Source organism: Ovis canadensis, chromosome 3 (assembly GCF_042477335.2).
Source record: "Ovis canadensis isolate MfBH-ARS-UI-01 breed Bighorn chromosome 3, ARS-UI_OviCan_v2, whole genome shotgun sequence".
Taxonomy (NCBI): domain Eukaryota; kingdom Metazoa; phylum Chordata; class Mammalia; order Artiodactyla; family Bovidae; genus Ovis; species Ovis canadensis.
Window position 1 is genome coordinate 47,166,477 of NC_091247.1, and position 17,936 is coordinate 47,184,412.

The 17,936-nt window shown below is 38.7% G+C and overlaps 1 non-coding gene across 1 annotated transcript; it reads right to left on the reverse strand.

Moving 5' to 3' along the window:
* Window positions 1-6,360: 6,360 nt before the first annotated feature.
* Window positions 6,361-6,433, reverse strand: TRNAT-UGU (transfer RNA threonine (anticodon UGU)). Its single transcript has one exon. It is a non-coding gene; the product is annotated as a tRNA-Thr (tRNA).
* Window positions 6,434-17,936: the final 11,503 nt, after the last annotated feature.

A 17,936-nucleotide genomic window follows, 5' to 3' on the forward strand; every position in this document is an offset into this window, starting at 1 on the left:
CCCTGATGCTGGAATGACTGTAGGGGACTGGAATGCAAAAGTAGAAAGTCAAGAAACTCCTGGAGTAACAGGCAAATTTGGCCTTGGAATACGGAATGAGGCAGGGCAAAGACTAATAGAGTTTTGCCAAGAAAATACACTGGTCATAGCAAACACCCTCTTCCAACAACACAAGAGAAGACTCTACACAAGGACATCACCAGATGGTCAACACCGAAATCAGATTGATTATATTCTTTGCAGCTAAAGATGGAGAAGCTCTATACAGTCAACAAAAGCAAGACCCAGAGCTGACTGTGGCTCAGATCATGAACTCCTTATTACCAAATTCAGACTCAAATTGAAGAAAGTAGGGAAAACTGCTAGACCATTCAGGTATGACCTAAATCAAATCCCTTACAATTATACAGTAGAAGTGAGAAATAGATTTAAGGGCCTAGATCTGATAGATAGAGTGCCTGATGAACTATGGAATGAGGTTCGTGACATTGTACAGGAAGACAGGGATCAAGATCATCCCCATGGAAAAGAAATGCAAAAAAGCAAAATGGCTGTCTGGGGAGGCCTTACGAATAGCTGTGAAAAGAAGAGAGGCGAAAAGTAAAGGAGAAAAGGAAAGATATAAGCATCTGAATGCAGAGTTCCAAAGAATAGCAGGAAGAGATAAGAAAGCCTTCTTCAGTGATCAATGCAAAGAAATAGAGGAAAAGAACAGAATGGGAAAGACTAGAGATCTCTTCAAGAAAATTAGAGATACCAAGAGAACATTTCATGCAAAGATGGGCTCGATAAAGGACAGAAATGGTCTGGACCTAACAGAAGCAGAAGATATTAAGAAGAGGTGGCAAGAATACCCGGAAGAACTGTACAAAAAAGATCTTCATGACCCGGATAATCATGATGATGTGATCACTAATCTAGAGCCAGACATCCTGGAATACGAAGTCAAATGGGCCTTAGAAAACATCACTACCAACAAAGCTAGTGGAGGTGATGGAATTCCAGTTGAACTGTTTCAAATCCTGAAAGATGATGCTGTGAAGGTGCTGCACTCAATATGCCAGCAAATTTGGAAAACTCAGCAATGGCTACAGGACTGGAAAAGGTCAGTTTCCATTCCAATCCCAAAGAAAGGCAATGCCAAAGAATGCTCAAACTACTGCACAATTGCACTCATCTCACATGCTAGTAAAGTAATGCTCAAAATTCTGCAAGACAGGCTTCAGCAATATGTGAACCGTGAACTCCCTGATGTTCAAGCTGGTTTTAGAAAAGGCAGAGGAACCAGAGATCAAATTGCCAACATCCGCTGGATCATGGAAAAAGCAAGAGATTTCCAGAAAAACATCTATTTCTGCCTTGTTGTCTATGTCCAAGCCTTTGACTGTGTGGATCACAATAAACTGGAAAATTCTGAGAGAGATGGGAATACCAGACCACCTGACCTGCCTCTTGAGAAATCTGTATGCAGGTCAGGAAAAAACAGTTAGAACTGGACATGGAACAACAGACTGGTTCCAAATAGGAAAAGGAGTACGTCAAGGCTGTATATTGTCACCCTGCTTATTTAACTTCTATGCAGAGTACATCATGAGAAACGCTGGACTGGAAGAAACACAAGCTGGAATCAAGATTGCCGGGAGAAATATCAATAACCTCAGATATGCAGATGACATCACCCTTATGGCAGAAAGTAAAGAGGAGCTAAAAAGCCTCTTGATGAAAGTGAAAGAGGAGAGTGAAAAAGCTGGCTTAAAGCTCAACATTCAGAAAACGAAGATCATGGCATCCAGTCCCATCATTTCATGGGGAATAGATGGGGAAACAGTGGAAACAGTGTCAGACTTTATTTTTTTGGACTCCAAAATCACTGCAGACGGTGACTGCAGCCATGAAATTAAAAGACACTTACTCCTTGGAAGGAAAGTTATGACCAATCTAGATAGTATATTCAAAAGCAGAGCCATTACTTTGCTGACTAAGGTCCGTCTAGTCAAGGCTCTGGTTTTTCCTGTGGTCATGTATGGATGTGAGAGTTGGACTGTGAAGAAGGCTGAGCGCCGAATTATTGATGCTTTTGAACTGTGATGTTGGAGAAGACTCTTGAGAGTTCCTTGGACTGCAAGGAGATCCAACCAGTCCATTCTGAAGGAGATCAGCCCTGGGATTTCTTTGGAAGGAATGATGCTGAAGCTGAAACGCCAGTACTTTGGCCACCTCATGTGAAGAGTTGACTCATTGGAAAAGACTCTGATGCTGGGAGGGATTGGGGGCAGGAGAAGAAGGGCATGACAGAGGCTAGATGGCATCACCGTCTCGATGGACATGAGTCTGAGTGAACTCCGGGAGTTGGTGATGGACAGGGAGGCCTGGCGTGCTGCGATTCATGGGGTCGCAAAGAGTCAGACACGACTGAGCGACTGAACGAACTGAACTGGAGAATCGGGCGGCAGAGGATGAGATGGTTAGATAGCGTCACTGAATCAATGGACATGAGTTTGTACGAACTTAAGGAGTAAGTGAAGAACAGGGAAGCCTCGAGTGCTACAGGTCAGGGAGTTGCAAAGATTTAAGTGATTGAACAACAACTTTTTTCTTTTCTTTTGTATATCTGTTAGCCTACTACGTCCTCTGTTTCTTAACAATATTTAATCTCAGCTAACTTGATGATAAATTGGGTATTCCCTTTGTGTCCATTGAGCAGGACTCTAAATTACAGTGTATGAGCAGTATTCTGCTAAGAATTTTTCTAATCAAGTTCTTTAACTCTGTGCACCTTTCTTAGTTAGGAATTTGTAAGCCAACTTTCATCTTCCCTCAACATCCCTACATAATATCTCATGAAAATTATTCTATTTTGTGCCATGGCGTGCTGCAATTCATGGGGTCGCAAAGAGTCAGACACGACCGAGCGACTGAACTGAGTTGAAGGTTAGGTTAGGGCATCTAAGGGCACTCATCTGAAGCACAATATGGCATGTGTGGGGTTTGTCAGCTGAGCTGTGCTTTTTTATTAACAAGGACAAATTATTGCACAAAGCCAAAAAGGTTTAAGAAATAGCTTTGAATACAAGAGAATAAAATATAATATTTGTTTGGGATGTTATGGGAAGTAATCCATAAACTCAAGCCCAGGAATAAAGGAAGAACCATAGCATCTCTGAATATAAGCCCGCAATCAGTTTTATTACCATAATCTCTCAAAAAACTCAAGCTAGCATAACTGGCTGCAAACAGATTCTTGTGAGCACAAGTTCATTATCATAAATGAATAGCATGTTTCAAACAGGTTGGAGTAATGCTTAATATACATGTAGTATAAGCTCAAGCTCCTAAAAGATAAGAAGTGGGAATTATGGGTTAGACTGACAGTTGAATACTTGAGTCCATGTTATGATATTTATTGGGTTGCTTCTGAACCCTGTAGCTTCATATTTAACTGATCACATAACTGATATTTAACTGATTAAATATATTTAACTGATTACATATTTAGCTGATTACATAAATAGTTGTTGCTATTTTGACTAAAATCAGGTTTGTTATTTATGAAAGTTTTATTTAATATTATTGTCATTGAATTTGACTGAGCAATAAGTTCCAATGCTTACTGACCCACCAGAATAAAAGAGCTCATGAGTTAAACATCATATTGAGATACATACTCTTACCAATTTGAGTCAAGTAATGAGGATAAAGAATTTGCTAAAACAGAAAACATATGAGAGAGTTCTGTGCTCTCCTGCTACCTCTAACTGTAAGATTCTTCTTAGTTGGGTACTGTGTTCCCATTTCAAAGTAAGAAGTTGTATTATGTAAACTTAAATTTTTTTTCAACATTGATAACTCATCAAAAATATTTAGGAAGCTTTTGATAAAATTAGAGGTACTTTGTTGTCATTTTGGAGAAGGCAATGGCAACCCACTCCAGTACTCTCGCCTGGAAAATCCCATGGGCAGAGGAGCCTGGTAGGCTGCAGTCCACGGGGTTGTGAAGAGTTGGACACGACTGAAGTGACCTAACAGCAGCAGCAGCAGCAGTTGTCATCTAGACCAATGGGAACAGACTATCAAAGAATTAATCCATTTATGTACATATTGTTTGACTTCTCATTTTCTTTCATTTCCTTTCTTTTCTTTTTTTTTAAATTCTACAGTGACTCTGATACATAATCAACATTTAGAACCCATCCTGTATGTATCTTCTAAGTTAAAAATGGATTAGTGTAAATAGGGCATTAGTATCCTTAATGAATTTCCTATCCTTGTGGTACATCTCAAGAGAATAAAGACTAAATCTAGAAAGAATCTGAAGCAACTACCCAGGCAAAAATGGTGACAAAGAGTAAGAATGAAATCTTAAGTAGGAAAAAGGGAAAACTTAAGGTAGCATTAGACATCTTAAATGCCCAAGATTGGTTCTGATTTCAAAGACTGGGATTCTAGAGTTGCAGGGCATTTCAGAGTTTTGAAATTAAGAATTTCTAAGGTCTGTTCTTCAAGTCCAGATACTTAATCAAGATCATCAATTTATGCAAGACAAGAAAGTCAGTGGAAAGTGTATAACCCTGGGGAGCTGGAAAGCTCTAAAAAAAATAGGACAGGTTCTCATCAAATGACTCGTTAACCAGGCTTAACATCCCTGGAGGGTAGATAACAAGTCTTCATTAATTTTCCCACACTGAAACTACTGTAGTTGGGAAACTATACATGTGGAGGTGAGGAGGAGAAAATGTTAGACTTAGACGTTAAATTAGTTCTAAAATGCCAGAAGGAGAACCTTAATTAGAAGTTTGGGTTTTAGCCCTAGAGCAGGAAAATTTCTAAACTCTATTATTTAACACAACAACAATATATGTCTTTGCAACCTGTAACATAAAATCTAGTTAAATATTTCTCAATTATCTCCCCTCATCTCCAGTCCTCACTTGCTTGTCCTAGTTCAGATTAGTGCTCTACCTTCCTCATTGGGTTGCTCTGTCCACTCTCTCCATCATGAAGCCAGTTCACCTTCCATATCCACTAAAGTGTTTTTTTTTTTTTCTTTAAATGAAATATGAGCTATGACTTGAAACTTTTAGTTGCTGCCTGTTACTGACAGGACAAATATTCTCTGCCACGTGAGGCTGGTCCTTTACCATCTGCTTGCTTCTCAAGACTCTTTTCCTGTGCCTTCCACAAGTCCTCAGTTCCAATCAGGCATATCCACTTGACTATCTCCTCTTAGTGATCCATGATGACATGGCAAGTGGAGACTGAAAAAGATACCCCCTCCCCAAATTAGAATGAAAGAATCAAGGTTTCTCGGGACTAAGAATAACGATGCCAGATATAATTGTGTCAGCCTCTTCCCTGTGTCACAGAAGATGACCCTACTCACTTATCTACATGAAGAGAGAGCATTGTTGAGTTTTCCAAGTCCAATAGGGATGAGCCTGGCTGCATTCCAGGACTGATTCCCAACTTCTTTTATGAAGAGAAAACTCTTCAAAACTCCTGCTTCATTAGCGGTGGATCAATAGGAAAGGCAGGATTTTCTGAGTTACTGAATAAAAGATGAATCTCTACTGATACTGACTTATAAAAGAACACAATATAATTCTGCTCTTTGCAGGAGGAGGCACTGGCTGTCAGTCAGGCTTTCTCATTACAAAGTGATAATCTCTAGATGCAGAGACACAGAGCTGTGAAGTGAACAGGTATGGGAAAAGAGTCAATGATAAAAGTTTAAGTTAATGCCTACCTCATTTTGTGGGTGCTAGTATTCTTTTTCCTTGTGGTCTTATTAGGAAAATAGGAATTGATGGCTATGTCAACTATCTTTTTATCTTCTTATTGTGTTGTTTATGATGTTTGTATATAATGCCTGTGAATAGTTCTTACTGAATCAAAACTCAGAAGTGGGGACAGAATTATAGCTTACTGGTCTCCCAAATTCAATCATTTGAGGAAAATATTCAAAGTATATAAAAATCTGTACATAAACTTTTTACATATTTTGTTTCTAATTAGAAAGAGAAAGCTCCCTTCTGATTGTCATCTTTCCTTTCAGCCTGTCCATGGAAAAAATATAGTTGTTTGGAGATTCTAGTATGTATTTTTATTCAGTATTTTTATATGAAAGTAACAAACTGGTACTCGTTTTGCATATTATTTTCTAAACGTGTGGATCTGGTTACACCCCTACCTTTACTGTAACCACCTTTCAGATTTCCCATCAAATTCACTTATGTTTTGAGTTAAAATTTCAAAAATTTTAATTTTAATAAAGATGAAATCTAAATCCATATGCTTTCTAAAGCACAATGCTTGACAGCTGCAATTCTTTTGGTCCATATCACATGGTATGTAGGATTTTAATTCCCTAACTAGGGATTGAACCCATGCCCCCTGCAGTACAAGCACAGAGTCTTAACCACTAGACCACCAGGGAAGTCCCAAAGCTGCATTATCTAGATGCTGTATTTCTTCCATTATTTGAATACCAAAGTTCAAGGTCTGTGCTGCTTTCCAATGATAATCGTTTATCTATGTGCAGTACTCTTGCATATATCCCCAAAAGAATGTTTTGAAAGTAGGAGAGCAGATGCCAGTCCCCTCTTCTTCTTCTTCTTTTTTTTTTTTTTTTTCACTTTACAGAAGCACAAACTTAGAATTTGATGTGTTTGAAGATATGCCTAAAGTCACTTTAAAGAGTAAAAGCCAGTGAAAACCAAGTTCTACTAAGCCCAGATGAGGCCTTCAGAGTACCTGGTTATCTTAATTAAGGCTTTTGGTTTGCAAGTACTAATGGTGATTTTTTAGGTAGTTGACATGACTTAGACCTCTAAAATGAACACACTGGGGACATGTCACAAGGTTTTGATTAGAGAAACTGCAAGATTTTGCATTTTTAAAGAATCATTCTGGCTGCTTTTATGAGAATAGACTGTAGAAGGTGAAAGATGGAGTAAGAACACTTTTTGGGTGACCATGGCAATAACCCACATAAGAGATGAGGGGAGCTTGAACCGGGAAAATAAATAGTAAAGACAGTGAAATGTGATCTGACTGAGTATGTTTTAAAGAAAAATTCAATAGAATTTGCTGATGACAATGTATATAAGATAAAAGAGAGGTAAAAGATAACTCAGCTTTTCATGTGTGTGATACACAAAGTATGTAGTTACATTAAGTAAAATGAGGAATAACAGGTGGAGAAACTTTGGAAAGGAAGACTAGGATTTAAGGCTTAGACATGTTATATTTGGAGAAGGCAATGGCACCCCACTCCAGTACTCTAGCCTGGAAAATCCCATGGATGGAGGAGCCTAGTAGGCAGCAGTCCACGGGGTCGCTAAGGTTTGGACATGACTGACCAACTTTGCTTTCACTTTTCACTTTTATGCACTGGAGAAGGAAATGGCAACCCACTCCAGTGTTCTCGCCTGGAGAATCCCAGGGACGGGGGAGCCGGGTAGGCTGCCGTCTATGGTGTTGCACAGAGTTGGACACGACTGAAGTGATTTAGCAGCAGCAGCATGTTATATTAGAAATAAATCAGGATGTTAAATAGACACTTGTCTATGTAAGCCTGGAGTTCAGAGGAGAGGTCCAAGAGGAGATAAAAGTTTAGGAGTCATGTCTGTTTTGTTCTTCTCTCTCTGTAGAACTTTCTGTTCACAGAAGGGACTATGCACCTTATTCCACTTAAGAGGCAGCATAGACAGAGTAAAGTTATTTGGTCTCAATTCTAATTTATTGAAGAGAAAACCTGATTTGCTTAATGTTCCTTAGGAGTCTATACTTTGACCAATTAGCTACAGTCAGGGAATGGACTGGTGAGGCAGACACATGGTCTAGCCCAGTAACAGTACAAAGTCAGTCTTGAACAAGAGTCAAATATATCACCCTATAGATGACCACAATATACAACCAAGAGCTTTTAAAAGGTGAGAGAGCTTAATATATTTATGAGTTATAAGAAATCTGTTGCAACTAACTTTGACAGGGTAGAGAGAAATATATATTCAGTTCAGTTCAGTTCAGTTGCTCAGTCATGTCCGACTCTTTGTGACCCCATGAATCACAGCACGCCAGGCCTCCAGGTCCATCACCAACTCCTGGAGTTCACTCATACTCACATCCATCGAGTCAGTGATGCTGTCCAGTCATCTCATTATCTGTCGTCCCCTTCTCCTCCTGCCCCCAATCCCTCCCAGCATCAGAGTCTTTTCCAATGAGTCAACTCTTCACGTGAGATGGCCAAAGTACTAGAGTTTCAGCTTCCGCATCATTCCCTCCAAAGAAATCCCAGGGCTGATCTCCTTCAGAATGGACTGGTTGGATCTCCTTGCAGTCCAAGGGACTCTCAAGAGTCTTCTCCAACACCACAGTTCAAAAGCATCAATTCTTCAGTGCTCAGCCTTCTTCACAGTCCAACTCTCCCATCCATACATGACCACTGGAAAAACCATAGCCTTGACTAGACAGACCTTTGTTGGCAAAGTAATGTCTCTACTTTTAAATATATTGTCTAGGTTGGTCATAACTTTTCTTCCAAGGAGTAAGCACCTTTTAATTTCATGGCTTCAGTCACCATCTTGCAGTGATTTTGGAGCCCCCAAAAATAAAGTCTGACACTGTTTCCACTGTTTCCCCGTCTATTTCCCATGAAGTGATGGGATCAGATGCCATCATCTTAGTTTTCTAAATGTTGAGCTTTAAGCCAACTTTTTCACTCTCCACTTTCACTTTCATCAAGAGGCTTTTTTGTTCCTCTTCACTTTCTGCCATAAGGGTGGTGTCATCTGCATATCTGAGGTTATTGATATTTTTCCCAGCAATCTTGATTCCAGCTTGTGCTTCTTCCAGCCCAGCATTTCTCATGATGTACTCTGCATAGCAGTTAAATAAGCAGAGGGACAATATACAGCCTTGATGTACTCCTTTTCCTATTTAGAACCAGTCTGTTATTCCATGTCCAGTTCTAACTGTTGCTTCCTGACCTGCATACAGGTTTCTCAAGAGGCAGGTCAGGTGCTCTGGTATTCCCATCTCTTTCAGAAGAGTACAGAGATGTATAACTCTCAATTAAAATGAATTTTAAAAATGCAAGAAAAATTGCAGGGAAAACAACCCAATCAACTATCACTAACATCAGCCCAGGCAAAATAGTATCCTGATAGCAGACACTTTGTTATATTCTAATTTGATAACTAAATTCATATTCAGATTTTATCTGGTGATAATATCAAACTCAAAATTTAGCTATCAAATTTGAATATAGCAGCTAATAGTGATTCTCAATATTATTGTCAGATCATTGAATTCACATTCAATTTTACTTAAAATCAACTTCTGAAATACTTCTTAAAGTAAATTAGAAAACATCTTTATCTTATATCATACACTTTTATTTATTTTATATATAATTTATGGAAAAGATACATTTAATAAGTACAAAAAAGTGACTATGTATGTAGAATTAATGATTAAAATTCCTTATTTCCTTCTGTTAAAGGGCTATCCATTCCATGTTAATGATGACCAAGGCTGATATTACCATTGACATTCAGTTCAGTTCAGTTCAGTCACTCCATCGTGTCTGACTCTTTGCAACCCCATGAATTGCAGCACCCCAGCCCTCCCTGTCCATTTATATTACCCAACAACTATTTTATATGTCAAATCATCAGAGAGATGGTAACACAATTGATTAATAGAATTTTCTTAGAACAAAAATGACAGTGTATTGTTAATATTGTCTGTCTCTTTCCAAAAAAAAAAAAAGATTTCACTATAACATCTCTTCTTAGAGTGTGCCCTCGACAACACATGTGTTAAAAGTGCATATTTGTTGGTCTCACTCACCCAGATCTCTGAGGTAATACCTAGTGTGAAATCTGTATTTTTAACAAGCTCTCCAAGGTGACTCTTATGTGTAGTAGTTTAAAAGCCATTTGCTGAAAGTCAATATAACAATTTGTTTACAGATTCAGTATAAGCAAAAAAAAAAAAAAAAAAGCCAAGCCAAATGGAGAATGAAATGACAAGTTGTGTTTCACAACTTTAAATGTTAGTGAAGAAAGGACACACGTTATGATAAAAGTGGGCAAAAAGCCAAGATCATTAAAATTCTAATTGGGTCCCTGCCTGATTTCTCAATGACCTAGTCTTATTCTAAGCAATTCATAAATCAAGAATAAATATTTAGTGAGAATGTGCAGCATGCTGTAGGTGTAGTGTGATTTCTTCTAGTCCCTGGACATATGGACATATGTTATATTTGCATGATTGATTATGCATGATATCTCAGTATTTATTCACCCCATTGGCAGAATTAAACTGCTACTATAACCAAATTGTTCTCAACAGGCTGCTTATAAAGGAGAGGGAAAAAAAACCCCACTAACTAAATGAGTAAGATTTACATATTAGGCAAATCTAACGGGACCATGTTGAATGTGGCTAAGATATTACATCAGTTTGGAGATAAACACAGCCTGGACTTGATAACATTTCTGTGACTATTTTTTTCCTTAATCACGTTGAGTAAACCATGTATTTGAAACTATACTGATTAAAATATATTTGTTATATAGACCAGTTGACATTTAAAAACACACAATTTGGAATCCAGTGTTCTAGGTTTAAACTTGACTGAGGTCGAATATGTTATGTTTAAAATGTGGAAAATTATGAGTTTCTTTAGGAACTTCTGGGACAATGAGAGAATGTGATATTGTATCAAACGGTGAAGCATCATGTGAAGAACTATACAATATTACTTGAAAGGATCAACTGTTTATTTCAGGTAGACTCATGATAATATTGAAGTTTAAAACTTGTCACTTGCACTAAGATTTGATAGCATGCCCTGTGAAAATTGTGGGAAGTCAGAAATGGGCAAGGCTTTTGGCTCAATGCTTAGGAATTTTCTGAGGAAAGCATAGGGCTTAGATCCAATTAGGGCAGAAAATACCCAGCAAATAACAGGCAATGTGATGCTAGAGATATCTTGTGGAGTTTCACCATCCTTTGCTGCAATATGTCCATGATCATTCTTTATAGGGATTTTATCCATCATTTGTCATTCTTGATGTATTCTCTTGGTTTCTTTATATTTATTATTCACTACCGGGTACTATGCTGAGTAATTTACTTGCAATAGCTTTTTTAACTTTTATAGCACAAATATGAAAGACATACTAAAGTGGCACCACTTTCATTTATAAAGATAGTGAACTCCAGTAAGAAATAATTTGTCCACCAGTACACAGGAAGGAAAAGGTGAAGCTAGAATTTAGAACAAACCCATCTTTACTCCGCAATACATGTTGTGAAATAACTCATTATACCTCCTTCTAGGGTTTTGAATTATTTTGAATTACATATTAAAAGATGTGCTAATTATGGTTTTTGTTTACATTTTCATAAATTTCATGTATTTCAAAGATTTTTTCATTGAAATATTTTTATCAATTTAAACTGGATTCCTTGCATATTAAATTCTAAGCTTGAGAACTGGTTCTCAGAAATAATTTATCTCTGTAATAATAAATAAATGGGTAATACACCTTACATTTTATAATATTGATTATCTTCACTATTAATTTTTTTCAAAGGTATACATCTACATCTGCTTCTAAGATTAAAGACTCCAAAGAGTAATTTTCCCTCTGAGCTTTATTCCTGTCTCCAAAATAGCTGCAGAGAAAAGATAAAGTTGTGAGAAGTTTGCTCCTCAAGTCAAAGGAAACTAGTGATCCAAGATGAAGAAAGAGCCAGGTATAGAGAAATAAGGAAAGAATTGGCTGAGGCCTGCCTGTCATACCTGGATAGAGTCCAAGGACAGATAGGACAGAGGGAGTGCTATCCTCTTAGAAATAAGCCTCAGAGTCTTAGCCACTCTCTCACTGCTATGATGGTCAAATATGGTGCAGTGAGTTGGGAAAAATGATGTAATCATCTAAACAAATCACAGATTATGTTCTAAATATTCTTTTTATAATATGACTGTTGACTTTAGTCCTGGTCTTGTCATTATCTATTGAATTATCTTAAGATGCTTAAATAGTTTCTACCTAAGTTTCCTCCTGAATAAATAGAGGTTCATAATAATGCTTAATTCATTAAGTTATTGAGAGGAATAAATGAGTTAATACATGCAAAATATAAAAATATATAAAAAGATGCCTGGTCCACAGTAAGTACTCAGTAACTGTTGTTGTTCAGTTGCTAAGTCATGTCTGATTGTTTGTGACCCCATGGACTGCAGCACACCAGGCTCCCCTAGCTTTCACTATCTCCCAGAGTTTGCTCAAACTCATGTCCAGTGAGTCCGTGATGTCACCCAACCATGTCATCCTCTGTCACCCCCTTCACCTCCTGCTCTCAATCTTTTGCAGCATCAGGGTCTTTCCCAATGAGTCTGCTCTTCACATCAGGTGGCCAAAGTGTTGGAGCTTCAACTTCAGCATCAGTCCTTCCAATGAATATTCAAGGTTAATTTCCTTTAGGATTGAATGGATTGATCTTGTTGTTCAAGGGACTTCAGGAGTCTCCTCCAGCACCACCATTTGAAAGCATCAGTTCTTCGGCACTCAGCCTTCTTTATGGTCCAGCCCTCACAACTGTATGTGACTACTGGAAAAACCATAGCTTTGACCAGATGGATATTTGTTGGTGAAGTGATATCTCTGCTTTTTAATACACTGTCTTGGTTTGTCATAGCTTTTCTTCCAAGGAGCAAGTGTTTTTTTAATTCTGTGGCTGTAGTCACCATCTGCAGTGATTTTGAAGCCCAAGAAAATAAAATCTGCCACTGTTTCCACTTTTTCCCCATCTATTTGCCATGAAGTGATGGGATCAGATGCCATGGTTTTAGTTATTTTGAATGCTGAGTTTTAAGCCAACTAGCTAGTGCTTTTGTAACCTGTTTTTGTCTTTGCTAGTTCAGGCCACACTGCATGGAAAGATGAGTCTGGCACAATGCTTGGCAAAGATAGTGCTCAGCAAATGCTGTTAAATTAAATAGTATATTTAAATTTCACTAGTGAAATTACTTTACTGTTTATAAAAATACTAATGATCTATATTATTAGAAATCTATTAGGTTAGAAAGAATTTATATATAATCTTATCCTTATTGGATACTGCTAGAAATGTTTTATGAAAGTCAAACCTAAAACTGAGTATTTTCATAAAAATATCACAACTGATATTCTTCAAGATACATGAATCTTTAGATTTCCAGTAAAAGTGCTTTGATGAGAAGGAGAGATTTGGTTCTGGCTGCTCTCTTCAAGAATCCTGCGCTACTTGCCTGGCAAATCATCACTAACAGAAATGCCTAGTTAAGACATGATTTTTTTGTCAGTAGTAGGACTGTCTTTCAAAGCAGGTCTTGAAGATTTTTAGCCACCAAATTAAGGTCAAGAAAGTTTCATGTTTAATTGTATTCTTTCTTTTTCTCCCTTTTAAATAAATTATATCCTCTTACATTACTGTATTAGAGGAATATAAAATAAAATCTCTAAGAACTAAGCATATGAGCAAGCTTGGCCTTATATCCGCTCCAATTTTCCAGAAATTTTGTCCAAAGCGATACATTTGGAGGGATCCCTACCTTATACTCCAAACTTGAGATATACACCTAGCACTTCCCTTTGTTATATAAATATCCTTCCCCTCTACCTGAAAGAAATGACTTGAGTTTACTTGAATCCACAAGCTCATGTCTAAGCGATAAGGGAAGAGTGCAAGGCTTACATACGCTCAGTACACATTCTACCAAATTTTCCCCCTTGTTTGCCAGTAGAGTTGCTGCTGTTAGTGTCTGTAGCTGTTTTACAAGTCTTTCTTATACTCATTCTTCTTCCAGAAAGGCATATTTTATGAAAGAAGCCCATCTGGAAGCCATGGACAAAAAGTAGAAGAAGAAGTAATAGTATTCCAGGTTTATTAGAAATAAACTAGTAAGAACAGAGGTGCAGAGGGGAGGAGTCAAGAGAGCAGAATAAGAGAACATGGAGTTAGTTTCTCCTCATAAGGACATCTAGAATACATCTAAAAATGAATGTGAGAATACATCTCACAGAGCGGGTGCTGACCAATTGTGAAAGGTGAGAATACATCTCACAGAGCGGGTGCTGACCAATTGTGAAAGATTTCAGACATCTAAAAGGACAAGCAGAATTCCCTCTCAATTGGGTAGAATGAAAGGAAAAAAAGAAAAGAGGAAACAAACAAGTGTCCAGGAACCATGGTGGTAACCTGAGGGCAAGAAGAGGATCCTGCACTTAGAAAATCCCTCTTGCAGTGGGGAAATCAGCTGGGACAGAAAACAACCTTTGGAGGATCAAAGGAGAGCTCAGTGGACAGTCTGTGGAAGACAGGACAAAATAAAACTGTGTACATGTGAAATTGTACCTTAGACTGGGACTCAAACCCAAGAGGCCAGGACTCAAACCTGGCCAAAACCCTGCCTGGGACTTGAACCCATGGGCTGGTACTTGAACCGGCCCAAACTTATGGTCTTCCACCTGTGAACACAGACCTGGTTTCAGGACCTAATGAAACTCAGGTTCTCAATGTTTCATTGCAGAAAGAATTCAGTGAGAGACAAATGGATAGGTAAGAAGTGGCTTATTTAGAGAGAAACACTCCACAGACAGAATGTGGGCCATTGCAGAGGGTGAGTGTGGCCTCAAAATGTGGCACAGTTAGCTTATGGAGTGGGTAATTTCATAGGCTCCATAGCAAAGGCAAAGGATAAAAAGATATACCCATCTAAATGCAGAGTTCCAAAGACTAGCAAGAAGAGATAGGAAAGCCCTTTTAAGTAAACAATGCAAAGAAATAGAGGAAAACAGTAGAATGGGAAAGACTAGAGATCGCTTCAAGAAAGTTGGAGATACCAAGAGAAATCTGTATGCAGGTCAGGAAGCAACAGTTAGAACTGGACATGGAACAACAGACTGGTTCCAAAGAGGAAAAGGAATACATCAAGGCTGTATATTGTCACCTTGCTTATTTAACTTACATGCAGAGTACATCATGAGAAACGCTGGACTGGAAGAAACACAAGCTGGAATCAAGATTGCCGGGAGAAATATCAATAACCTCAGATATGCAGATGATACCACCCTTATGGCAGAAAGTGAAGAGGAGCTAAAAAGCCTCTTGATGAAAGTGAAAGAAGAGAGCGAAAAAGTTGGCTTAAAGCTCAACATTCATTCAGAAAACGAAGATCATGGCATCTGATCCCATCACTTCATGGGAAATAGATGGGGAAACAGTGGAAACAGTATCAGACTTTATTTTTTGGGCCTCCAAAATCACTGCAAGATGGTGACTGCAGCCATGAAATTAAAAGATGCTTACTCCTTGGAAGAAAAGTTATGACCAACCTAGATAGTATATTCAAAAGCAGAGACATTACTTTGCCAACTAAGGTCCGTCTAGTCAAGGCTATGGTTTTTCCTGTGGTCATGTATGGATGTGAGACTTGTACTGTGATTCTGGCTGAGTGCCGAAGAATTGATGCGTTTGAACTGTGGTGTTGGAGAAGACTCTTGAGAGTCCCTTGGACTGCAAGGAGATCCAACCAGTCCATTCTGAAGGAGATCAGCCCTGGAATTTCTTTGGAAGGAATGATGCTAAAGCTGAAGCTCCAGTACTTTGGCCATCTCATGTGAAGAGTTGACTCACTGGAAAAGACTCTGATGCTGGGAGGGATTGGGGGCAGGAGGAGAAGGGGATGACAGAGGATGAGATGGCTGGATGGCATCACGGACTCGATGGACGTGAGTCTGAGTGAACTCCGGGAGATGGTGATGGACAGGGAGGCCTGGCATGCTGCGATTCGTGGGGTCGCAAAGAGTTGGACATGACTGAGCGACTGAAATGAACTGAACTGAAGGAAACATTTCATGCAAAGATAGGAAAATGACAGAAATGGTATTGACCTAACGCAAGTAGAAGATATTAAGAAGAGGTGGCAAGAATGCACAGAAGTACTATACAAAAAAGATTTTAATGACCAAGATAACCACAATGGTGTAATCATTCTCCTAGAGCCAGACATCCTGGAGTGTTAGGTCAAGTGGGCCTTAGGAAGCATTACTATGATCAAAGCTAGTGGAGATGATGGAATTCCAGCTGAGCTATTTTAAATCCTAAAAGATGATGCTGTGAAAGTGCCGCACTCAAAATATCAGCAAATTTGGAAAACTCAGCAGTGGCCACAGGATGGAAAAGGTCAGTTTTCATTCCAATCCCAAAGAAGTGCAATGACAAAGAATATTCAAACTGTCACACAATTGCTCTCACTTCACGTGCTAGCAAAGTAACGCCCCAAATCCTTCAAGCTAGGCTTCAACTTCCAGACATACAAGCTGAATTAGAAAAGGCAGAGGAACCAGATATAAAATTGACAACATCCATTGGGTTATAGAAAAAGCTAGAAAGTTCCATAAAAACACATATTTCTGTTTCATTGACCACACCAAAACCTTTGACTGTGTAGATCACAACAAACTGTGGAAAATTCTGAAAGAGAAGGGAATATCAAACCTTTCCTGGTTCCTGAGACGCCTATATGCAGGTCAAGAAGCAACAGTTACAGCCAGACATGGAACAATGGACTGATTCCAAATTGGGAAAGAAGTACATCAAGGCTGTATATTGTAACCCTGCTTACTTAGCTTATATGCAGAGTACATCATGAAAAATGCCAGGCTGAATGAAGCACAAGCTGGAATCAAGATTTCTGGGAGAAATATCAATAACCTCAAAGATGCACATGACACCACCTGCATATGTGAGGGGGAGGAATTAAGGAGCCTTCTGATGAAGGTGAAAGAGGAGAGTGAAAAAGCTGACTTCAAAGTCAACATTCAGAAGACTAAGATCATGGGATCGGGTCTCATCACTTCATGGCAAATAGATGGGGAAACAAAGGAAACAGTGAAAAATTATTTTCTTGAGCTCCAAAATTACTGCAAATGGTGACTGCAGCCATGAAATTAAAAGACGCTTGCTCCTCAGAAGAAAAGAAATGACAAACCTAGACAAGTATTAAAAAGCAGATATATTACTTTGCTGACAAAGGTCCATATAGTCAAAGTTATGGTTTTTCCAGTAGTCATGTACGGATATGAAAGTTGGACAGTAAAAAATGCTGAGGACCAAAGAAATGATGCCTTTGAACTGTGGTGCTGTAGAAGACTCTTGAGAGTCCCTTGGACAGCAAGATCAAACCAGTCAGTCCTAAAGAAATCAACCCTGAATATTAATTGGAAAGACTGATGCTAAAGTTTCAAAATTTTGGCCACCTGTTGCGAAGAGCCGACTCATTGGAAAAGACTCTGATCCTGGGAAATTTTGAAGACAGGAGGATAAGGGGATGACAGAGGATAAGATGGTTGAATGACATAATTTACTCAATGGACATGAGTTTGAGCAAACTTTTGGAGATGGTGAAGGATAGGGAAGCCTGGTGTGTTGCGTTTCATGGGTTAGAAACAGTCAGACATGACTAAGTAACTGAACAAATTTCATAGGCTGATGAGTGGGGGGATTTTTTCAACTGTTTTTTGTGGGAGGGAGATTTCCAGGAATTGGGCCACTGCCAGTTTTTGGTCTTTTATGGTCAGCCTTGGAACTGTCATGGTGCCTCTGGGTGTGCCATTTAGCTTGCTGATGTGCTACAATGAGCATATGCTAAGGATTAAGGTCTAGTTGAAGTCAACTTTTTCTGACATCTTGGACCCATTAGATTCCAACCATTTTATATTGTGCCTTGGGCTATGTCATTCTTTCAAAAGTTGTGCCTCATCCCCTTTCCTCCTGTTTCATATGGTCTGTGCTGCATCTTTGTGCATCCCAGCCTGAGCTGTGTGTCTCCTATTACAGAAAGGGGTTGGGTGCTGGAAAGTGGACCCAGGGAGGAG